This window comes from Vulpes lagopus, chromosome X (assembly GCF_018345385.1).
Source record: "Vulpes lagopus strain Blue_001 chromosome X, ASM1834538v1, whole genome shotgun sequence".
Lineage (NCBI taxonomy): Eukaryota > Metazoa > Chordata > Mammalia > Carnivora > Canidae > Vulpes > Vulpes lagopus.
In genome coordinates, this window is record NC_054848.1 from 81,246,615 (window position 1) to 81,271,884 (window position 25,270).

General features: G+C 41.2%; 1 protein-coding gene and 1 non-coding gene across 7 annotated transcripts in view; one reads left to right on the forward strand and one right to left on the reverse strand.

The window, feature by feature from the left end:
* MID2 (midline 2) overlaps positions 1-25,270 on the forward strand; it is a 113,609-nt gene that overhangs the window by 59,476 nt on the left and 28,863 nt on the right. The window lies entirely within an intron of this gene.
* LOC121483762 lies at positions 5,276-5,382 on the reverse strand. Its single transcript, XR_005985852.1, has one exon. It is a non-coding gene; the product is annotated as a U6 spliceosomal RNA (small nuclear RNA).

A 25,270-nucleotide genomic window follows, 5' to 3' on the forward strand; every position in this document is an offset into this window, starting at 1 on the left:
CCACCCACCATGAAGAGTGTCTTCTGGCTCTTTCTAACTAGAAGGGCTGGACACAATACCTGAAAGCTGTGGAATCCAGTGGCACTCAAGCTGAAAGGCAAGTGGGCAGAACTGGTCATTTCCAGAATAAAGCCAGTGGCCCTACTCAGTCAGAGAACTTGGGGTGTGGGTTGGCTTGAGTTAAGACAACAAAGAGCTTTACTGGCTTTAGAACTGCTTCTCCTGCTGTGCCCAGTGAGGGAATCTAATTCATAGCTCTACTCATCATTGAATAAAACCTTCAGATTGTCTGACCAGGGAACCTAATCAGAGGACATGGGAAGCTGTATAGTCCATTCAACAGCCCTGAGTGTAGTGGCACTTAAATAGAGAGCACAGCTGGTGGGTTCCCTCTTCTGCAGAGCAAAACCAGGGGCCTCACCTGACAAGTGAATCCAGTGCACGTTCAGGCCTGATTCTGTCCCCCCAACAATAAGCTGTGCAGACCCTGGGCCCTGACCTGCTTCCTTGTCAAGGCAGGAAAGCTAATTGATATTCACTAGCCATTAGTGAATAATGCCCAGACCCAGCCATCTAGTAATTCTGACCAAATAATCCAGGCAACAGTGGAGCCTATCCCTCAGCCTCACTTGGGTAGGGAACCAAGCTAGCAGTTCTATCCAACTGTTCCCAGCCAGTGGCAAACCCTCCATTCCTGTCCTCAGAGCGCCAACTATTGCTTCATCCAAAAATAGACCATAACAATAATCCCCTCTGTCCAAGGACATTGCCAGCAGATGCCCAGAAAACCCAAACTGAGCTGACTGGTGAAGAACTATCTCTGCCAAAGCAAATCTGTGAAATTTGGAAGAGGAGCTCAATTACTTAAATGTACAGATATAAATGTAAAGAATCAAGGATCATTAAAAAGTAGGGAAACATGATACTACCAAAGGAAACTAATAAAGCACTAATTACTGACCCTAAAAGTGAAGATCCAAGAACTGTCAGACAATGCATTTGGAATAATCCTATTAAGGAAGTTTAGTGAACAACTACAAGGAAACACAGACAACTAAGTGAAATTAGGAAAACAGTGCATGAACAAAATGAGAATTTTGTTGAAGAAATAGCAACCATCAAAAAAAGACAAACAGAAATGTTAGAGTTGAAAAATACCATAACTGAACTTAAGAATCCAATAGAGAGGGGCGCTTGGTGGCTCAATTGGTTGTCTGCCTTTGGCTCAAGTCATGATCCTGGGGTCCTGGGATGGAGCCCTGCATCAGGCATCCTGCTCTATGGGGACTCTGCTTTTCCCTCTCCCTCTGCCTGCCACTCTCCCTGCTTGTGCTCTCTCTGTCAAATAGATAGATAAAATCTTAAAAAAAAATAATAGAGAGTTTTAAAAGTAGGCTTGACTATGTAGAAGAAAGAATCAGTGATGTGGAGGATGGGACATTGTAAATTACCCAGTCAGAGCAGAGGGGGAAAAAAGCATGAAAAAGTGAGGAAAGTCTATGGGAATTATGGGACAAAATGTAAAGAAACAATAGTCACATTATGGTGAATTATGGGACAATATGAAAAGAAACAACATTCACAATATGGGAATTCCAGAAGGAGAAAAGAAAGAGAAAAGGAAGAAAGTATATTTAAAGCGATAATGGTTGAAAATGTCCCAAACCTGGGGAGAGAAATGTACATCCAGATCTATGAGTTCCAAAAGATCCAAAATAGGTTGAATACAAATAGTATTACAATAAGACAAATGATTAAATTGTCAAAAGTCAAAAGAAAGAATTTTAAAAGCAATGAGAGAAAAAAGAGACACTATGTACAAGGGAACCTGAGTAAGATTGGTGTATTTCTCAACAGAAACTTTTCAGGCCAGAGGAGAATGGAATGACATATTCAAAATATTGGAAAAAATAACTCTCAGGGGTACCTGGGTGGCTCAGTGGTTGAGTGTCTGCCTTTGGCTCAGGTTGTGATCCCGAGGTCCTGGGATTGAGTCCCACATTGGGCTCCCCACAGGGAGCCTGCTTCTCCCTCTGCCTATATCTCTGCCTCTCTCTTTCTGTGTCTCTCATGAATAAATAAATAAAATTTAAAAAATAACTCTCAACCAAGAATCCCATTCCCAGAAAATCTGTTCTTCAGAAACAAAAAAGGGATAAAGATTTTTCTGAAACAAACAAAAGTGAGGGAGTTCATTACCATCAGACCTGCCTTACAGGAAATGCTAACGGGAGTTATTTGACTAGAAGTAAAACTATGCTAACATCATAAAAACATAAAAAGTTAGCATAAATCTCACTGTTAATGGTAGATATATCATCATATTTAGAATCTGTAATATGGTAATAGGTAATAGTCATGTGTAATTGTGGTATAAAATAGTGGTGTATAATGATACTTACATAAGACCTACATACTTACATATGTACAATACTTACATAATAGTGGTGTATGATAATACTTATAACCCTAGTTTAAAAGTTAAAAAAGAACACAGTAAGAACAACCATAGCCATAATAATCTGTTATTAGTTATATAATATTAAAAACATGTAAATTGTAACAATAGTAACCGAAAATGTGAGGGGAGAAGTAAAAGTGTAAAGTTTACAAATTTTATTCAAGTTAAGATTTTATCAGTTTAAGATAAAGTATTATAAATTTAATATATTTTATGTTTGCCTCATGTTAACCACAAGGGAAAAAAACCCTGTGGTAATTACACAGAAGAACACTATAAAGAAGTCAAAGCATTTTAATACCAAAAGACATCAAAACACACAAAAAGACAGCAGAATAAGAAACAAAGAAAAGGGGCTCTGTGAAACAACCAGAAAATATTTTTTAAAAATGGCAATAGTAAGTCCTTACCTATCAATAATTAATTGAAATGTAAATGGATTAAATTATTCAGTTAAAAGACAAAAATCGTCTGAATGGATAAAAAAAATTCAAAAACATGATGTCTATAAGAGACTCACTTTAGCCTTAAAGACACATAGACTGAGAGTGAAGGGATGGAAAAAGACATTTCAAAAAAAAAAAAGGTAAATGTAGCTGTAATTATATCAGACAATATAGACTTTAAAAATGGTAGAAAGAGACAAAAAAGGTATTATATAAAGATAAAGGGATCAACATATCAAGAAGATATAACATTTGTAAATGTTTATGTGCCCAGCATTGGAGCATAAATATATAAAGCAAAAACTAACAGAGCTAAAAGGAGAAATGAATAGTAATACAATAATAGCTGGGAACTCTAATACTTTTAACAATGGGTAGATCATTTAGACAGAGAATCAATAAAGAAACAGCATATTTGAACAACATTATAGAAAAATGGGCCTGATAGACATATACAGAACATTCTATCCACAGCAGCAGAATACACATTCTTCTCAAGTGCACATGGAACATTTTTTACCTAGGCCATATGTTAGCCCACAAAACAAGTCTTAGAAAATTCAAGAAGATTGAAACCATACCAGGTATCTTCTCTAACCATGATGGCATGAAGCTAAAAATCAACAAAAAGAGGGAAACTGGAAAATTCATAAGCACATGGAAATTAAACAATGCTCTCCCGAACAACCAATGGATCAAAGAAGAAATTAAAGGGGGAAATAAAAAGTTCCTTGAGACAAACAAAAATGGAAATAAAACATACCAAAATGTATAGGATGCAATAACAACAGTTCTAAGAGGGAAGTTCATAGCAGTAAATGTCTACATTTAAGAAGCAAGAAAGTGGGATCCCTGGGAGGCGCAGCAGTTTGGCGCCTGCCTTTGGCCCAGGGCGCGATCCAGGAGACCCTGGATCGAATCCCACGTCGGGCTCCCGGTGCATGGAGCCTGCTTCTTCCTCTGCCTGTGTCTCTGCCTCTCTCTCTCTCTCTGTGACTATCATAAATAAATAAAATAAAAATAAGAAGCAAGAAAGATTCCAAATAAAGTACCTGACTCTACACCTTAAAGAACGAACAATGTTCTTTTTTAACAATGAAAAAAAAAAGAACAAACCAAGCCCAAAGTTAGCAGAAGAAAGGAAATAATAAAGACTGGGGCAGAAATCAATGAAATGGAGAACAGAAAGACAAGAGAACATTGTCTTAATGTTAATAGAAAATATTAACCAAACTAAGCATTTGTTCTTTGAAAGGATAAACAAATTTACAAATCTTTAGCCAGAGTAACCAAGGAAAAAAGAGAAAGGACCCAAATCAACAAAATTACAAATGAAAAAGAAGACATTACAACAGGAATTTGAAGGATCCTAAGAGCCTACTGTGAACAACTATGGGTCAACAAACTGGACAACCTAGAAGAGATGAAGAAAACTTTGGAAACATACAATTTACCAAGACTCAATCAGGAAGAAATCTGAATAGACCAGTTACTAGTAAGGCAATTGAATAAATAATTTAAAATCTCCTAACACACACAAAAAACCCCTCAGGACCAAATGGCTTTACTGGTGAATTTTACTAAATATTTAAAGAAGAGTTAATGCTTATTCTCAAACTATTGTAAAAATTTCAAGAGGAGGGAACACCTCCAAACTCATTTTATATGGCCAGTATTATCCTTATACCAAAACTAGAAAAGACAACTACAGGTCAATATCTCTGATGAATATAGATGTAAAAATTCCTGATAAAGTACTAGCAAACCAATCTCAAGAGCACATTAAAATGATCATACACCATGATCAAGTGGGATTTACCCCTGGGATATAAGGATAGTTCAACATTTGCAAATCAGTCTGTGTGATATATCACATTAATAGAATGAAAGAAAAGAAAAGAATTACACGATCATCTCAATGTATGCAGAAAAAGCATTTGACAAAATTCAACATCCATTCATGATAAAAAATTCTTAACAAATGAGGCATAGAAGGAACATATCTCAACATAATAAAGGGTATATATGACAAGACCACAGCTAACATCATATCCAGTGATGAATATTTGAAAGCTTTTCCTTTAAGATCAGGACCAAGACAAGGGTACCACTCTCAGAACTCCTATGAAACATAGTACTAGAAGTCCTAGCTAGAGCAATCAGGCAAGAAACAGAAAAGGTATCAGAATTGGAAAGGAAGCAAAATTGTCTGCATTTGCAGATGACATGAGTTTATGTATAGAAAATCCTAAGTCTTAACCAAAAAACTCTTAGATCTAATTAATAAATTCAGTAAAGTTGCAGGATATAAAATTAACATGAATATTAGTATTTCTATGCATTAACAATGAATTTTCTTTCTTTTTTAAAAAATATGGAACGCTTCACGAATTTGCGTGTCATCCTTGCACAAGGGCCATGCTAATCTTCTCTGTATTGTTCCAATTTTAGTATATGTGCTGCCGAAGTGAGCACAACAATGAATTTTCTAAAAGAGAAATAAATTGATGCCATTTATAATAGCATCAAAAATAATACTTATTGGGCAGCCCCGGTGGCACAGCAGTTTAGCACCGCCTGCAGCCAGGGGTATGATCCTGGAGACCCGGGATCGAGTCCCACTTCGGGCTCCCAGCGTGGAGCCTGCTTCTCCCTCTGCCTGTGTTTCTGCCTCTCTCTCTCTCTCTCTTTCTCTCTCTCTGTTGTCTCAATAAATAAATAAAATCTTTAAAAAATAATAATAATACTTATGAATAAATTTAAGGAAAAAGATTTCTACTCTGAAAACTATAAGACATTGATAAAATAAATAGAAGAAACAAATAAATTTAAAAAGTGTCCCATTTTCATGGATTGGAAGAATTAATATTGTTAAAATGTAAGTACTACCAAAAGCCATCTATAAATTCAATGCAGTTTCTACTAAGATTCCAATGACATTATTTACCAAAGTAGAAAAAACCTCCTAAAATTTATATGGAATGACAAGAGACCCCAAGTAGCCAAAGAAATTCTAAGTAAAGGGATGCCTGGGTGGGCCAGAGGTTGAGCATCTGCCTTTGGCTCAGGGCATGATCCTAGAGTCCCGGGTTCAAGTTCCGCATCAGGCCTCTGGCATGGAGCCTGCTTCTCCCTCTGCCTATGTCTCTGCGCCTCTCTCTCTCTCTCTGTCTCTCATGAATAAATAAATAAAATCTTAAAAAAAAGAAAGTCTAAGAAAGAAGAAGAAACTAGGAGGCATCACATGTCCTGATTTGAAGCTAGACTATAATGTCATAGTCATCAAAAACAGTATGGCACTCGCATAAAAACAAATAGACCAATGAAACAGACTTGAGAGCCCAGATATAAACCGAAGCATATACAGTAAACTAAAACTTGACAGAGAGCCAAAAATACCCAATGGAGAAGACAGCGTTTTCAATAAATGGTGCTGAGATAAATGGATATTCATATGTAGAAGAGTCTTATGCTACTCAAAAATTAACTGAATAGGAGCACCTAGGTGGCTCAGTTAGTTAAGTATACAACTCTTGATTTCAGCTTAGGTCATGATCTCAGGGCTGTGAGCTTGAGCTTCTGTTGGGCTTCACACTGGGTGGACATGGAGCCTGTTTAAGATTCTTTCTCTCCCTCTTCTGCCCCTCTCCCCTCTATCTCCCTTTCTAAAAAAGTTAACCCCAAATAGATTAAAGACTTAAATGTAAGATCTGAAAGCAGGAAACTCCTACAAGAAAACACAGGAATGAAGCTCCTTGATATGTATACTTATGACTTTATTTTTTTTTGGATATGACATCTAAAGTACAAGCAACAAAATATAAAACAAGTGGGATTGCATCAAAGTAAAAAGTTCTACATAACAAAATAAGCCATGAACAAAGTGAAAAACAACATACCGAAAGGGAAAAAGTATTTGCAAAACGTGTATCTGATAGGAGGTTAATAACCAAAATACAGAAGGAAGGGGAAAGATGGCAGAAGAGTGGGGTCCCCAAGTCACCTGTCCCCACCAAAACCTAGATAACCCTCAAATAATCCTGAAAACCTACGAATTTGGCCTGAGATTTAAAGAGAGAACAGCTGGAAAGCTACAGTGAGAAGAGTTCGCGCTTCTATCAAGGTAGGAAGACGGGGGGGAAAAAGAAATAAAGAAACAAAAGGCCTCCGAGGGGGAGGGGCCCCACGAGGAGCTGGGCTAAGGCCCGGGGCGAGTGTCCCCAGGACAGGAGAGCCCCGCCCTGAGAAGCAGGAGCTGCACCAACCTTCCCTGGCAGAAAGGAACTCGCAGGGAGTTAGAGCAGGACCCAGGAGGGCGGGGATGCCCTCGGGCTCCCTGGGACACTAACAGGGACCTGCGCCCCGGGGAGAGTGCGCCAGCTCCATAAAGGGCTGCAGCGCGCACACGGCTGGACCCGAAGCAGCTCGAAGGGGCTCGGGCGGCAGCTCCGCGGAGGGGGCTGCACGGCCCGGGAGCGTAAATCCAACAGCGCAGGCCCGGGAGCACTGGGCGCCGGGACACAGCCCAGGATCCGGCCCCACCCTGGGACAGGCAGAGGCCAGGAGGGCCCAGGACAGCAAGGACGCTCCTGCCCAGAGCTGAGCAGATCAGCGGCTCCGCCCGCGGAGCATCCAGGCCCCTGCAGACGGAGAGCTCTGTAGTTACTGTGGGAGCTGAATCCAGAGCTCCAGAGCTGGCCCCACCACTGTGGTTGTTCCTCCTGGGGACTCACGGGGTAAACAACCCCCACTGAGCCCTGCACCAGGCAGGGGGCAGAGCAGCTCCCCCAAGTGCTAATACCTGAAAATCAGCAAAACAGGCCCCTCCCCCAGAAGACCAGCTAGACAGAAAAGTTCCAGGGGAATTCAAGAGACTTAAAATATACAGAATCAGAAGATACTCCGCAGTGTTTTGTTTTGTTTTTTCTTTTTTTTTTGTTTTTTTTTTTTTTTTTTTTTTTTGCTTTTGATTTCTGTTTGCTTCCCCCACCCTTTTTTTCCTTTCCTTTTCTTCTCTTTTTTTTCTATTTTTCTCCCTTTCTCTTTTTTCTGTTTCTCTTTTCTTTCCTTCTCTCTCTTTTTCTCCTTTCCCCAATACAACTTGTTTTTGGCCACTCTGCACTGAGCAAAATGACAAGAAGGAAAACCTCACCTCAAAAGAAAGAATCAGAAATAGTCCTCTCTCCCACAGAGTTACAAAATCTGGATTACAATTCAATTCAGAAACCCAATTCAGAAACACTATTATAAAGCTACTAGTGGCTCAAGAAAAAAGCATAAAGGACTCAAGAGACTTCATGACTGCAGAATTTAGATCTAATCAGGCAGAAATTAAAAATCAATAGAATGAGATGAACTCCAAACTAGAAGTCCTAACGACGAGGATTAACGAGGTGGAAGAACGAGTGAGTGACATAGAAGACAAGTTGATGGCAAAGTGGGAAACTGAGGAAAAAAGAGACAAACAATTAAAAGACCATGAGGATTGATTAAGGGAAATAAATGACAGCCAGAGGAAGAAAAACATATGTTTAATTGGGGTTCCCCAGGGCGCCGAAAGGGACAGAGGGCCAGAATATGTATTTGAACAAATCATAGCTGAAAACTTTCCCAATCTGGGAAGGGAAACAGGCATTCAGATCCAGGAAATAGAGAGATCCCCCACTTAAATTCAATAAAAACCGTTCAACACCTCGACATTTAATAGTTAAGCTTGCAAATTCCAAAGATAAAGAGAAGATCCTTAAAGCAGCAAGAGACAAGAAATCCCTGACTTTTACGGGGAGGAGTATTAGGGTAACAGCAGATCTCTCCACAGAGACCTGGCAGGCCAGAAAGGGCTGGCAGGATATATTCAGGGTCCTAAATGAGAAGAACATGCAACCAAGAATACCTTATCCAGCAAGGCTCTCATTCAGAATGGAAGGAGAAATAAAGAGCTTCCAAGACAGGCAGGAACTGAAAGAATATGTGACCTCCAAACCAGCTCTGCAAGAAATTTTAAGGGGGAACTCTTAAAATTCCCCTTTAAGAAGAAGTCCAGTGGAACAATCAACAAAAACAAGGACTGAATTGATATCATGATGACACTAAACTCATATCTTTCAATAGTGACTCTGAACATGAATGGGCTTAATGACCCCATCAAAAGGCTCAGGGTTTCAGACTGGATAAACAAGCAGGACCCATCCATTTGCTGTCTACAAGAGACTCATTTTAGAGAGAAGGACACCTACATCCTGAAAATAAAAGGTTGGAGAACCATTTACCATTCAAATGGTCCTCAAAAGAAAGCAGGGGTAGCCATCCTTATCAGATAAACTAAAATTTACCCCGAAGACTGTAGTGAGAGATGAAGAGGGACACTATATCATAATTAAAGGATCTATCCAACAAGAGGACTTAACAATCCTCAATATATATGCCCCGAATGTGGGAGCTGCCAAATATATCAATCAATAACCAAAGTGAAGAAATACTTAGATAATAATACACTTATACTTGTTGACTTCAATCTAGTGCTTTCTACACACGATAGGTCTTCTAAACACAACATCTCCAAAGAAATGAGAGCTTTAAATGATACACTGGACCAGATGGATTTCACAAATATCTACAGAACTTTACATCCCAACTCAACTGAATACACATTCTTCTCAAGTGCACATGGAACTTTCTCCAGAATAGACCACATAAGGGTCACAAATCGGGTCTGAACCGATACCAAAAGATTGGGATCGTCCCCTGCATATTGTCAGACCATAATACCTTGAAATTAGAACAAAATCACAACGAGAAGTTTGGAAGGACTTCAAACACGTGGAGGTTAAGGACCATCCTGCTAAAAGATGAAAGGGTCAACCAGGAAATTAAGGAAGAATTAAAAAGATTCATGGAAACTAATGAGAATGAAGATACAACCATTCAAAATCTTTGGGATGCAGCAAAAGCAGTCCTGAGGGGGAAATACATCGCAATACAAACATCCATTCAAAAACTGGAAAGAACTCAAATACAAAAGCTAACCTTACACCTAAAAGAGCTAGAGAAAAAACAGCAAATAGATCCTACACCCAGCAGAAGAAGGGAGTTAATAAACTCAAGACCAGAAGAACTGTGAAACAGATCAACAGAACCAGGAGTTGGTTCTTTGAAAGAATTAATAAGATAAATAAACCATTAGCCAGCCTTATTAAAAAGAAGAGAGAGAAGACTCAAATTAATAAAATCATGAATGAGAAAGGAGAGATCACTACCAACAACCAGGAAATACAAACGATTTTATTTTTTTATTTTTTTAATTAATTTTTATTGGTGTTCAATTTACCAACATACAGAAAAACACCCAGTGCTCATCCCGTCAAGTGTCCACCTCAGTGCCCGTCACCCATTCCCCTCCAACACCCGCCCTCCTCCCCCCTTCCACCACCCCTAGTTCATTTCCCCGAGTTAGGAGTCTTTATGTTCTGTCTCCCTTCCTGATATTTCCCAACATTTCTTCTCCCTTCCTTTATATTCCCTTTCACTATTATTTATATTCCCCAAATGAATGAGAACATACACTGCTTGTCCTTCTCCGATTGACTTATTTCACTCAGCATAATACCCTCCAGTTCCATCCACGTTGAAGCAAATGGTGGGTATTTGTCGTTTCTAATTGCTGAGTAATATTCCATTGTATACATAGACCACATCTTCTTTATCCATTCATCTTTCGATGGACACCGAGGCTCCTTCCACAGTTTGGCTATTGTGGCCATTGCTGATAGAAACATCGGGGTGCAGGTGTCCCGACGTTTCATTGCATCTGAATCTTTGGGGTAAATCCCCAACAGTGCAATTGCTGGGTCGTAGGGCAGGTCTATTTTTAACTCTTTGAGGAACCTCCACACAGTTTTCCAGAGTGGCTGCACCAGTTCACATTCCCACCAACAGTGTAAGAGGGTTCCCTTTTCTCCGCATCCTCTCCAACATTTGTTGTTTCCTGCCTTGTTAATTTTCCCCATTCTCACTGGTGTGAGGTGGTATCTCATTGTGGTTTTGATTTGTATTTCCCTGATGGCAAGTGATGCAGAGCATTTTCTCATGTGCATGTTGGCCATGTCCATGTCTTCCTCTGTGAGATTTCTCTTCATGTCTTTTGCCCATTTCATGATTGGATTGTTTGTTTCTTTGGTGTTGAATTTAATAAGTTCTTTATAGATTTTGGAAACTAGCCCTTTATCTGATATGTCGTTTGCAAATATCTTCTCCCATTCTGTAGGTTGTCTTTTAGTTTTGTTGACTGTATCCTTTGCTGTGCAAAAGCTTCTTATCTTGATGAAGTCCCAATAGTTCATTTTTGCTTTTGTTTCTTTTGCCTTCGTGGATGTATCTTCCAAGAAGTTACTGTGGCCGAGTTCAAAAAGGGTGTTGCCTGTGTTCTCCTCTAGGATTTTGATGGAGTCTTGTCTCACATTTAGATCTCTCATCCATTTTGAGTTTATCTTTGTGTATGGTGAAAGAGAGTGGTCCAGTTTCATTCTTCTGCATGTGGATGTCCAATTTTCCCAACACCATTTATTGAAGAGACTGTCTTTCTTCCAATGGATAGTCTTTCCTTCTTTATCGAATATTAGATGACCATACATTTCAGGGTCCACTTCTGGGTTCTCAATTCTGTTCCATTGATCTATGTGTCTATTTTTGTGCCAGTACCACACTGTCTTGATGACCACAGCTTTGTAGTACAACCTGAAATCTGGCATTGTGATGCCCCCAGATATGGTTTTCTTTTTTAAAATTCCCCTGGCTATTCGGGGTCTTTTCTGATTCCACACAAATCTTAAAATAATTTGTTCTAACTCTCTGAAGAAAGTCCATGGTATTTTGATAGGGATTGCATTAAACGTGTAAATTGCCCTGGGTAACAGTGACATTTTCACAATATTAATTCTGCCAATCCATGAGCATGGAATATTTTTCCATCTCTTTGTGTCTTCCTCAATTTCTTTCAGAAGTGTTCTATAGTTTTTAGGGTATAGATCCTTCACCTCTTTGGTTAGGTTTATTCCTAGGTATCTTATGCTTTTGGGTGCAATTGTAAATGGGATTGACTCCTTAATTTCTCTTTCTTCAGTCTCATTGTTAGTGTATTTAAATGCCATTGATTTCTGGGCATTGATTTTGTATCCTGCCACGCTACCAAATTGCTGTATGAGTTCTAGCAATCTTGGGGTGGAGGCTTTTGGGTTTTCTATGTAGAGTATCATGTCATCGGCGAAGAGGGAGAGTTTGACTTCTTCTTTGCCAATTTGAATGCCTTTAATGTCTTTTTGTTGTCTGATTGCTGAGGCAAGGACTTCCAGAACTATGTTGAACAGCAGTGCTGAGAGTGGACATCCCTGTCTTGTTCCTGATCTTAGGGGAAAGGCTCCCAGTGCTTCCCCATTGAGAATGATATTTGCTGTGGGCTTTTCGTAGATGGCTTTTAAGATGTCGAGAAAAGTTCCCTCTATCCCAACACTCTGAAGTGTTTTGATCAGGAATGGATGCTGTATTTTGTCAAATGCTTTCTCTGCATCCAATGAGAGGATCATATGGTTCTTGGTTTTTCTCTTGCTGATATGATGAATCACATTGTTTTACGAGTGTTGAACCAGCCTTGTGTCCTGGGGATAAATCCTACTTGGTCATGGTGAATAATTTTCTTAATGTGTTGTTGGATCCTATTGGCTAGTATCTTGTTGAGAATTTTTGCATCCATGTTCATCAGGGATATTGGTCTGTAATTCTACTTTTTGGTGGGGTCTTTGTCTGGTTTCGGAATTAAGGTGATGCTGGCCTCATAGAACGAATTTGGCAGTACTCCATCTCTTTCTATCTTTCCAAACAGCTTTAGTAGAATAGGTATGATTTCTTCTTTAAACGTTTGATAGAATTCTCCTGGGAAGCCATCTGGCCCTGGAGTCTTGTGTCTCGGGAGGTTTTTGATGACTGCTTCAATTTCCTCCCTGGTTATTGGCCTGTTCAGGTTGTCTATTTCTTCCTGCTCCAGTTTTGGTAGTTTGTGGCTTTCCAGGAATGCATCCATTTCTTCTAGATTTCCTAATTTTTTGGCGTATAGCTGTTCATAATATGTTTTTAAAATCGTTTGTATTTCCTTGGTGTTGGTAGTGATCTCTCCTTTCTCATTCATGATTTTATTAATTTGAGTCTTCTCTCTCTTCTTTTTAATAAGGTTGGCTAATGGTTTATCTATCTTATTAATTCTTTCAAAGAACCAACTCCTGGTTCTGTTGATCTGTTCCACAGTTCTTTTGGTCTCGATATCATTGAGTTCTGCTCGAATTTTAATTAACTGTCTTCTTCTGCTGGGGGTGGGGTCCATTTGTTGCTTTTTCTCTAGTTCCTTTATGTGTAAGGTGAGCTTTTGAATTTGAGTTCTTTCCAGTTTTTGAATGGATGCTTGTATTGCGATGCATTTCCCCCTCAGGACTGCTTTTGCTGCGTCCCAAAGATTTTGAATGGTTGTATCTTCATTCTCATTAGTTTCCATGAATCTTCTCAATTCTTCCTTAATTTCCTGGTTGACCTTTTCATCTTTTAGCAGGATGGTCCTTAACCTCCATGTGTTTGTGGCCCTTCCAAACTTCTTGTTGTGATTAAGTTTTAATTTCAAGGCATTATGGTCTGAGAATATACAGGGGACTATCCCGATCTTTTGGTATCGGTTCAGACCCGATTTGTGACCCAGTATGTGGTCTATTCTGGAGAAAGTTCCATGTGCACTTGAGAAGAATGTGTATTCAGTTGAGTTTGGATGTAAAGTTCTGTAGATATCTGTGAAATCCATCTGGTCCAGTGTATCATTTAAAGCTCTCGTTTCTTTGGAGATGTTGTGCTTAGAAGACCTATCTAGTATAGAAAGAGCTAGATTGAAATCACCAAGTATAAGTGTATTATTATCAAAGTATTTCTTCAGTTTGGTTATTAATTGGTTTAAATATTTGGCAGCTCCCACATTCGGGGCATATATATTGAGGATTGTTAAGTCCTCTTGTTGGATCGATCCTTTGAGTATGAGATAGTGTCCCTCTTCATCTCTCACTATAGTCTTTGGGGTAAATTTTAATTTATCTGATATAAGGATGGCAACCCCTGCTTTCTTTTGAGGACCATTTGAATGGTAAATGGTTCTCCAACCTTTTATTTTCAGGTTGTAGGTGTCCTTCTGTCTAAAATGAGTCTCTTGTAGACAGCAAATAGATGGGTCCTGCTTTTTTATCCAGTCTGAAGCCCTGCGCCTTTTGATGGGGTCATTAAGCCCGTTCACATTCAGAGTTACTATTGATAGATATGAGTTTAGTGTCATCATATCTATTCAGTCCTTGTTTTTGTGGATTGTTCCACTGAACTTCTTCTTAAAGGGGAATTTTAAGAGTCCCCCTTAAAATTTCTTGCAGAGCTGGTTTGGAGGTTACATATTCTTTCAGTTCCTGCCTGTCTTGGAAGCTCTTTATCTCTCCTTCCATTTTGAATGAAAGCCTTGCTGGATAGAGTATTCTTGGTTGCATGTTCTTCTCATTTAGGACCCTGAATATATCCTGCCAGCCCTTTCTGGCCTGCCAGGTCTCTGTGGAGAGGTCTGCTGTTACCCTAATATTCCTCCCCATAAAAGTCAGGGACTTTTTTTCTCTTGCTGCTTTAAGGATCTTCTCCTTATCTTTGGAATTTGCAAGCTTCACTATTAAATGTCGAGGTGTTGATCGGGTTTTGTTGATTTTAGGGGGGGATCTCTCTATTTCCTGGATCTGAATGCCTGTTTCCCTTCCCAGATTCGGAAAGTTTTCAGCTAGGATTTGTTCAAATACATATTCTGGCCCTCTGTCCCTTTCGGCGCCCTCGGGAACCCCAATTAAACATAGGTTTTTCTTCCTCAGGCTGTCATTTATTTCCCTTAATCTATCCTCATGGTCTTTTAATTGCCTGTCTCTTTTTTCCTCAGTTTCCCTCTTTGCCATCAACTTGTCTTCTATGTCACTCACTCGTTCTTCCACCTCGTCAAGCCTCGTCGTTAGGACTTTTAGTTCGGATTGCATCTCATTTAATTGATTTTTAATTTCTGCCTGATTGGATCTAAATTCTGCAGTCATGAAGTCTCTTGAGTCCTTTATGGTTTTTTCTAGAGCCACCAGTAGCTGTATAATAGTGCTTCTGAATTGGCTTTCTGACATTGAATTGTAATCCATATTTTGTAACTCTGTGGGAGAGAGGGCTGTTTCTGATTCTTTTTTTTGAGGTGAGGTTTTCCTTCTAGTCATTTTGCTCAGTGCAGAGTGGCCAAAAACAAGTTGTATTGGGAAAAGGAGAAAAAGAGAGAGAAGGAAAGAAAAGAGAAAAAGAAAAAAGAGAAAGAAGAAAAAAAAGGGGAAAAAGAGAAAGAGAAAGAAAGGAGAAAAAAAAAGGTGGGGTGGGGGAAGCAATCCGAAATCAAGAAGAAAGAAAGAAAAAAAAGCACAAAACAAAACAAAAACAAAAACAAAAAAACAAAAACAAACAAACAAACAAAAAAACACGGGGGAGTATCTTCCGATTCTGTATTTTTTAAGTCCCTTGACTTTCCCTGGAACTGGTCCGTCTCGCTGGTCTTCTGGGGGAGGGGCCTGCTGTGCTGATTTCAGGTGTTAGCACTTGGGGGAGCTGCTCTGCCCCTGCCTGGTGCAGGGCTCAGTGGGGGTTGTTTACCCCGTGAGGCCCCGGGAGGAAGCCACAGTGGCGGGGGCAGCTCTGGGACCCTGGAGTCAGCCCCCGCAGTAACTCCGGGGCTCTCCGTCTGCAGGGCCTGGGAGCTCCCGGGCGGGGCCGCTGATCTGCTCAGTTCCAGGCAGGAGCGTCCTTGCTGTCCTGGGCCCTCCCGGCCTCTGCCTGTCCCGGGGGGAGGCCGGATCCTGGGCTGTGTCCCGGCACCCTGTGCTCCGGGGCCTGCGCTGTTGGATTCGCGCTCCCGCTCCGCAGCCCCCTTCGCGGAGCTGCCGCCGGAGCCCCTCAGAGCTGTTCCCGGAGCCGCGCCGGCCCCTCCGAGGAGCTTCTTCCTCTGCCCGAGCCGCCGCTGCTGAGCTGCTCCCAGAGCCGCGCAGCCCCCTCCGTGGAGCTGCCGCCGGAGCCCCTCCGAGCTGCTCCGGGTCCCGCCGTGCGCGCTGCAGCCCTTAGGGAGCTCGGCGCATCTCCCCGGGACGCAGTTCCTCTGTTACTGTCCCAGGGAGCCCGAGGGCATCCCTGCCTTTCTGGGGATCCTGCTCCAATTCCCGGGGAGCCCCTTTCCACCCGGGATAGTTGGTGCAGCTCCTGCTTCTCCGGGACGGAGCTCTCCTGTCCTGGGGACACTCGCCCCGGCCTTAGCCAGCTCCTTGCAGGGCCCCTCCCCCTTGGAGGCCTTTTGTTTCTTTATTTCTTTTTCCCCGTCTTCCTACTTTGATAGAAGCGCGAACTCTTCTCACTGTAGCGTTCCAGCTGGTCTCTCTTTAAATCTCAGGCCGAATTGGTAGATTTTCAGGATGATTTGAATGTTTTCTAGGTAATTTGTTGAGGACAGATGATTGGGGACCCTACTCTTCCGCCATCTTGCCCCTCCCCCTCTTTTAAAATTTTTTTATTCCTGATGTTCCACAATTTGTTTATCCATGCCCCCCACTGAAGAGCATTTCAGCTTTTTCCAGTTTTGGGCTAAAACATATAAAAGTGTTATGTACATTCATGTACTTTTTGTGTATGCATAAATTCATATTTCTATGGTGAAATCTAGAGTATTATATTTTTAGAGGGGTTTATAAGCAAGTGCTGTGCTTTCCAAAATGAACAGTAGAGTGGAAAGAACACAAAAGAAACGACTTCAGCCTTGCTCTGTCATTGATCAGTGGTATAATGGTAGGTAAGCCGATCTCTATAGGACTGAAATTCTATCTGTAAAGTGAGAGGTTAGGAACCTATGATTTCTTTAGTCTTTTCTTTATCTTTTTTTTTTTTTTGAGAGAAAGAGAGAGTGCACGAGTAGAGGGGCAAAGGGAGAAGGAGAGAATCTTAAGCAATCTCCACACCCAACACAGAGCCCAGTGTGGCACTCAATCTCACAATCCTGAGATCGTGACCTGAGCTGAAATCAAGAGTCGGGCACTTAACCAACTGAGCCACCAAGGTGCCCTTTTTTAAGGATTTTAATTATTTATTCATGAGAGACACACAGAGAGAGGCAGAGATATAGGCAGAGGGAGAAGCAGGCTCCCTGTGGGGAGCCTGATGCTGGACTCGACCCCAGGACCCTGGGATCACAACCTGAGCCAAAGGCAGATGCTTAACCACTGAGCCACCCAGGTGACCTCAGGTGCCCCTATTTAGTCTTTTCTACATCTAACAGTTCTGTGGTTCTTTTTTTATTTAAAAAAAGATTTTATTTATTTATTCATGAGAAACGCACACACACACAGACACAGAGGCAGAGACATAGGCAGAGGGAGAAGCAGGCTCCATGCAGGGAGCCCGACATGGGACTGGATCCCGGGTCTCCAGGATCACATCCTGGGCTGAAGGTAGTGCTAAACCGCTGAGCCACCCAGGCTGCCCAGTTCTGTGGTTCTGAAGAGAGAGAAAGGAGGTTTCTACCATTTCATTTGGGATTTGTAACCATACACATAGAATACCAGCTATAAGCCTAGATTATATCTCTCCCACTTTTTTTTGTGCATGTTCTAAACAGCTATCTTTCATGGAAAGAGAATATGTGGATGAAAGTAACTAATCTTAATGTTACAAAGGAGGTCTGATCCCTGAAGAGAAAGGACTCTAAAACTAACACAGAATTGCCACATGGCACAGGGTCACTCTTTAGTCTTATAAGTGGAGCACACTGTCCTCTCCCTCTTTTGCCAATATTTTTATCAGTTAAACTCAGGGTAAAATAAACACAGAATATGTGTGTGTCCATATATGTGTATGTGTATTTTGTGTATTTTCTAAATGTTACATTATATGCATTTATACTGTATATTTTTTTCAAAAGTCAGGAGGTAACTACACAAAATGTTTGCAACGGTTAAGTCTGAGGGGTTTGATTATCTTGAGAGACAATTCTGAGGGGAAAAGAAGCATGTGTATGAGCAGTCTCTCTGCTTCTCTCTCTCTCTCTCTCTCTCTCTCTCTCTCTCCTACACACACACACACACACACACACACACACACAGGTTAAAATCATGGACAAGAGCCAGACTACCTGGCTACAAATCCTGGTTCTGCCAGGTACTAGTTATTTGATCTTGGGCAAGTGACCTAACCTCTATGTCTCTCAGATTCTTCTGTAGAATGGCAATGATATTCATAGTGCCAACTTTAGAGGGTTAATAAGATATGCAAATGAATTAAAATATATGAAGCAATTTGAACAGTGCCTATTGCAGGAAGCACGTCTGTCAACTGAATGTCTGTGTCTGTCACTTCTGGAGATGGCCTGGCTGCCACCTCCCCATCCACCTGGCTTCAAACTGCAACAGTCCCATACTCCACCGCCTCTACCACTAGAACTCCTCACCCACTCCTCTGCCAAAAAAATTAGCTTAGGTTCTGAGGTAGTAGATTGCTTAACTCTGCCTCCTTAATTTTTTTTCCTCCTAAACTGTAGTTATTCTAGTCCAAGGGACTAAAAACCCTATTAATAATTTTGCATACCCGCAAGACCTTTAAAAGTGATTGCCTCTACCCTCAAGTCTAAAGAAACAGATAAAATCCATTTGAAAAACAGCCCTACTTCATTTAGTTCTTTTTAACGTTAAGCTGGCAGAACTGTCTTTGAAATGTTACATTATTTTGCGTTAGAAAACAAAATAAAAAGAAAAATGGTCTTATTTTCCTCTTTGATTTATACATTTAAACATTCCTCATACAAAGGGCCGAGATGGTGGTGATGGTGGTGATGGTGGTGCGTGCGTGTCTGATATCCCCCTAGTGTGATCTGAATTAATACCTTAGCTTAGATGCCGCCATAGTAGGTACTACATCTGCTTTCATAAACGTTGTGGTTTCTTTTTTTCCCCCAGGTTTGTTGAGATAATAATCTCCATTTAACATGGTGTAAGTTTAAAGTGCATAATGTGGTGATTTGATATACACATATATTACAGAATGGTTACCACGGTAAGGTTAATTAATATGTTCACCAACCTCACATAGTTATCTCCTTTTGTCAGTGTGGTGAGAACATGTAGGATTTACTATTCTCTTAGCAGTTTTCAAGTGTACAATACAGCCTTATGAACTGTAATCAAGGAATATAATAAAGCTGAGCTTGTAGAAACAGGGAGAACATCACATTCTCTTGAACACATCGTTTTCAGAAAGTAGTGAATTCTTTGCAACACCAAAAGGTGACAAGGCTGTCTGTAACAACCCATTGAAAATCCATCCGAGGTCCAGTTTACCTCCCACTTTTGCTTCTCATCTCCTTCGCTCAGAGACTTTGCAGGCTGATACAGCCCACCTGAGCCTGTTTTCTTGGGTGTTTGGAGAATCTTAGAAGGCAGGGCTGGTGGTCACCTTCTCTGTCAGGAGCAATAATGGGGAGTTGAGAAGTTTGTCGTGCCCTCCCAATTCTTCGAGTACCCTGCCGGCTTTTCCTATTCCCCTAGCTCTTGGACAAGAGTGTTAACCAATGATGGTTAAGGCATTACTGTAGTTTGAAGATCCTGACATCTTTCTTACCCAGGTACAACCAAAGCCTCAAAATGACAGTGTGGCTCTCTGTCCTCCAGAATGGACCTGCAACCTCTGTTTCTAGCCGTATTTCCCTCCCTTGCACCTGTCAGGCTGATCTGCTTTATCCAAACATCCTCTAACTCTCCTGGCTCTGCTTTTGTTCATGCTCTTCACAGCATTCTCAGAATTCTCTCTCTTTAGGGGCATCTGTGTGGCTCAGTGGTTGAGCATTTCCCTTTAGCTTAGGTTGTGATCCTGGGATCCTGGGGTTGAGTTCCTCATCAGGCTCCTTGTGGAGAGCCTGCTTCTCCCTCTGCCTATGTCTCTGCCTCTCTCTGTGTCTCTCATGAATGAATAGATAAAATCTAAAAAAAAAAAAAAAAAAGAATTCTTTCTCTTTAAACCTCATTTCTGCGTGCCCAAGTCCAGGTCATCCTTAAAGACCAGCGCAGCTACACAAAACCTTCCCTAACCAACCCCCCTTTGCCACAGGAAAAATTAGTTTTCTCTATGCCCACACAGAGCTTTGTGTCCTGTTTATATTGCTAGTTTTGCTCTTCCTTTCATTGTAATTAGCAGAATTCACCCTCCTCTCCTCTACTAAGACTTGAAGTGCCTCGAAGGCAGAAGCTGAGTCTTTTTCCTCATTCTGTCCCACACAGGAACCCACATGGTGCCTGGTATGTAGTGTAGGCCCTTGACTGAAGCTGCTAAAAGCTTCCCCAAATGATCTTCGATATTGGCATTTCACAATCCACCAGGGGTCGGAGGTAGTGGTGGTCATGGAAGATCTCTTTGGATAGAAGATCTCAGGGAATGAACTAGAGCTGGCATTGAGTGTAGAGATGAAGACACTGGCGAGGTGTCCTGTTTCTTAACCACATAAAGGAATTTTACTTGATTCTGGCTGTAGAGTTCATCCACTATGTCTTCATCCATGTTGGTCCCACCTGAACAGGAATCCTCAGTGCTCTGAGGGCTGATGGATGTGGCTGAGCTGGGGAGAGGGGAGGAGTGAGGGAGTTTCTCATGGGGATAAGTTGGAGGGAAGGCTGGTGCACTTTGAACCCAAGAATAAAAGACCTATGGAGGGAGACCTATGGGAGATCTCCCAACTATCAAATCAGCTCCCTAAAAGAAGCTTCCAGTAAAAAGGGCTAGCCCAGTTACATTTCAATACAGAATGGAAAAAATTACCAAAATAACCTTTGATGGCCTCTTCAGCCTTTGCAATACTGTGGCTTTTGTGAACTCCCATGTATCTATTTCTGTGTAGTAACCAACAGTAAAATCCTTCTAATGGGATGTGTGTGTCTGTGTCAGAGAAGGATGGGAATTAGACCAGGTCCAACTATGGGTTTAATCTTTGGGCTGGGAGGTAGGAAGGAACTTTGGGAAACAGTAGGCTAGGCAGCTGGATAAAGATGTGCCAGTCAAATTCTCACTGCCTTTGAGAAGGAAGAAAAGAGCACAGGGCAGAGAAAAGGACCTGGAGACCCGACAGGGAGACCTGTACTCTCTAGTGCTTAGGCCTTGGAAGACTCGTGCTGGGACTCAATCTCAGACACCAGAAACTACACCCCCACCCCACAAAAATTGGCCTTTTTAGGGGGTGGAGAGATCTATACAAGTAGGTTGCCAAGATTACCCTAATGGTATTTTCGGGGAGGACAGATTTTTCCACAGATATAAAGCCTTCTAGTCAAACCCACTAACCCAAATTAAAGAGCCAAAGGCTGAATAAAGATCTGGAATCTTCCACCAACCACCCACCCAACCACAAATGCTCAGTTGTTTTCAACTAAGGGTTAATAAGCAAGTGAAATATGTCAGTGCAATTTCAAGGAAAACTGCAGAAAAGGAAAATACCAGGGCTTTCAAGTACCTTCTAAAGCAATTTGAGATGTTTTATTCACATCATGAAGACAGTTTTACCCTGGAGTATTTCCTACTTAGACAACACTCAAGGAACCTGCTCTTTTGGGCTGCTTCTTGACATGGAAAAATTTTAATGTCACTGCTTTACCTTTAATTTGGGATTTTGCCTCTTCAGCCAAATTTCTGCTCTACTACTTGTGCTTGGCTGTTTGATTTTGCCCACAGCAACTGTCCAAAGCCCTCCCTAGCTCCCTCACTTCAATCTACATCTTCTCTAAAAAATGCATTTACCATAGTCCATTTTCCAATGTTTGTCATTCTTACTATGATTTTTCATTTTACTAAATCAATCAGGAAATGTTTGTTGTGTGTAAGGCACTGTGCTGGTTACAGCAGGAGATACAAAGGGGTATAAAAACTTTCTTTAAGGAGCTTGCTGTCTGATTGAAGATTTCCAAGCAAGGGAGTGCTTCTCGTTTTTTACCTTTCCTTTCGATTCCTGTTACCTTCTTTGGCTAGGCCCTGTTTATATCACAGTAATTTTTAAATCATGCACACCTCCCCACTCCACTGCACCAGCTTACCATTACCACCAATCAAATCAATCCCAGGTCATCTCTTTAAAAAAAAAAGTTAACTGAATGGTTGCCAGAGGAGAGGACCAAGGGGTGGGCAAAAGGGGAAGGGAAGTGGGAGATAGAGGCTTCCAGTTATGGAATGGATAAGTCACAGGAAATAAAGGGTAGAGGAAAGGGAATATAGTCAGTGGTATTGTAATAGCATTGTGTGGTGACAGATGGGAGCTACACTTGTGGTGAGCACAGTGTAGAGTCATCACTGTGTTGTACACCTGAAACTAATGTAACACTGAATATCAGCTACACTTCAATTATATATATATATTTTAAAGATTTTAATTATTTATTTATTCATGAGAGACACACAGAGAGAGGCAGAGACATAGACAGAGGGACAAGCAGGCTCCCTGCAGGGAACTTGATGGGGGACTCCATCACAGGACTCCAGGATCACAACCTGAGCCAAAGACAGACGCTCAACCACTGAGCCCCCCCAAACATCCTAAAATATATGTATATATTTTAAAAATTCATTCTTTCACCATCCTACTTTCCAAACAATATTTTTCAAAGATACCATAATACCTAATGAATAAAGTGCAATTTAGTTAGCTTGCCTCAAAATTTTCCTCCTTTTTACCTTTAAAATCTAAGTCCTGTCCATCATTGAGGGTCAAGTCCCATTTCCTTCAGGCATCTTTTCTCCACTTCCCCACCAAAAGCGATCTTTCCCTTCGATTTCTGTAGATTATGTTTTACATCACTTATTGGTATGCTGCCTTGACTTGCTTGTTTTATATGCATGTGGCTTTTCCCCATTCAGATTGCAAATGTATTGAGAGCAGGGCCTGAGCATAATGCATTACACACACACAAGATGCTTAATACATGTTTGATGTTGAAGACGGTGATGATTTTTCCTGATTTCAGGGATGGGTTATGAGGGTGGGTGGCAAAGGAAAAGATTCTGGAGGTAAGGGGATGAATTAATAAGACTCTTATGGTAATAGTCCAGAAGGATGATAAGGGTTTCAACTTACTGATTCCTTGGCTCAGAGCCTCGTTGTATTGCCAGAAGAATTTTAGTGAGTTTGAAAAGGAGGGGCAGGACTTTGGGACTGCTGTGCATTTATGCGGGGAATGAGAGAGAGGTAGAAATCAGAAGTAACTGAACCTGAGTAACTTAAGTACTAATAGTAGCATTAGAAAAAAAAAAAAAAGAAATAAAAGAAATCAGGTGGAAGCCATATTTAGAGGGGGAGAGATGAGTCTGTTTTTAGATAATGAATTTAGAGTAACTTGAGTAACCAAGTGGACGTATCTAGCAAGCAGCAAGATACTCCCTACCCCCATTTGATTCAATGCAACAAATATTTACTGAACATCTACTGTGTACCAGCCAGTATGTTGGAGAGACAGTTAAAGACACCAGTCCTGGCCTCCAGAACTCATGTTTGAGTGGGTTGAGTCATGTTTGACTAATAAATTCCTATGGTATAAGGTAGTAAATAGTAAAATTTAATTATATATACATATATATCGCTGTGGGGATATAAATAGGTGACGAATTGCATCCAAGCAGGTGAGAAAAAGTTACAAAAGTGATGAGTTTTGAGCAAGGCCTGGAAAGATAATGTAGAAGTTTGTCCAACAAACAAATAGGAAAATGACTTTTCAAGTGAAAGAAGTCTCGAGCGAGGGCACAGGACATGGAAGTGTAGGGCATTCTAATGATCAGAAATGACTAAAGACAATGGGATGACAGAATAAAGGTGGATAGAGCAAAAGAGATACTGGTTGTCAGAAACAGGACAGGAATTTTGTTACACTAGCCTGGGGAGGTAGCCTAGTGTGATGGTTAAAGGTGTGGACTCTAGCATCAGGCTTCCTGAGTCCAAATCCCAACTCTGCCACTTACTAGGTGTGTAACCTTGAGTGAGTTACTTACTCTCTGTGCGCTCACTTTTCCCATCTGTAAAATGAGGCTTATGATACCTGCCTCATAGGATTGCTCTGATGATTGAGAGAGCTAGTATATATAAACTGCTGAGGGCAGTGCCTAGCATATAGTGAACATTATGTAAGGGTTAGTCCAAGGGCTAAATGACAAGAAACAGGGCACTCCACCATGATGTACTACACTCTCAGCAGCTTCCAAAGGACATTAGAAATAGGAACTAGGTCTCCAGATACACTAAACACACATCCAGGGAGCACTGGATGAATCTCTTATTCTCACACGACTGGGAGTTTCTCGAGAGGGTGAGGTTATCTGCCTTGGACATGTAGATCCAATTTAGGGAAAGGGGGAAGAGTCTGAGAAAAAAATTCGAATGGCCAAGGTGGGACTGTTTGTTCACAATAAATGGAAGCTCTCATTAGGCATTCCCTCCAGAAAGTGGAAATAAATTAGAGTTGAAATACTGCAAGGGTATTTTATTTCAGTTAACTAAGAAACCAAAAATTGGCCAGCAAGGACCTCAAAGGATGAGAGAACAGGCAGCAGGGTTCAGTGACAAGTATTTTGCTGGGTTTGGAGTATGTAAAGGAGTCCTCCAAAGAGGGCTGGCAATTGGAAATGCAGCCCTACCCTGCTAATATATCTAGCCCCTAGGGTTTTGATGCTCTCAAGTAACCCATTGTCTGTTCCTCAGCTTTCTAGAGCCCTGCTCGAGTGCTCCTTGAATAGACTCTTGGAATGATTGTACTTCCCTGTGTGACTGCTCTGTGTGCTGCTCAAATGGAACTGAACCTCGTCTGCCCACCCAGCCAGCCCAGTGGTTTCACTTGGCAGAACTCGGCTTGAATTCTGGCTTTACCACTTAATAGCTGTGTGATCTTGAGCAAGTCACTAAAATTTCTGAGCTTCAGTCTCTCCATCTGTGAAATGGAAATAAAAATGGCTCCTCTATTATAAAGCGCATGTGGTAATTACATGAAAGAATTTATCTATAAAGTGCTTGGAATCTTAAGTGCTTAAGAGATATAAGTTCGTTTGTCTTCCTTTACCTTTACGCTTAGGCCATCCAAAGATCCCTGCTCTCATTTTAGCCCCTGTCGGAGGGGGGCTTCCTACCATCTAATGCCAAGAGTAGTAGAGCTGGGAAGAAGAAGAAATCAGTATATGGAAAGACAATGAAAATGGTGGCTTTTTTTCACCCCCCCCCCTTTTTTTTCAACTTTGCAGT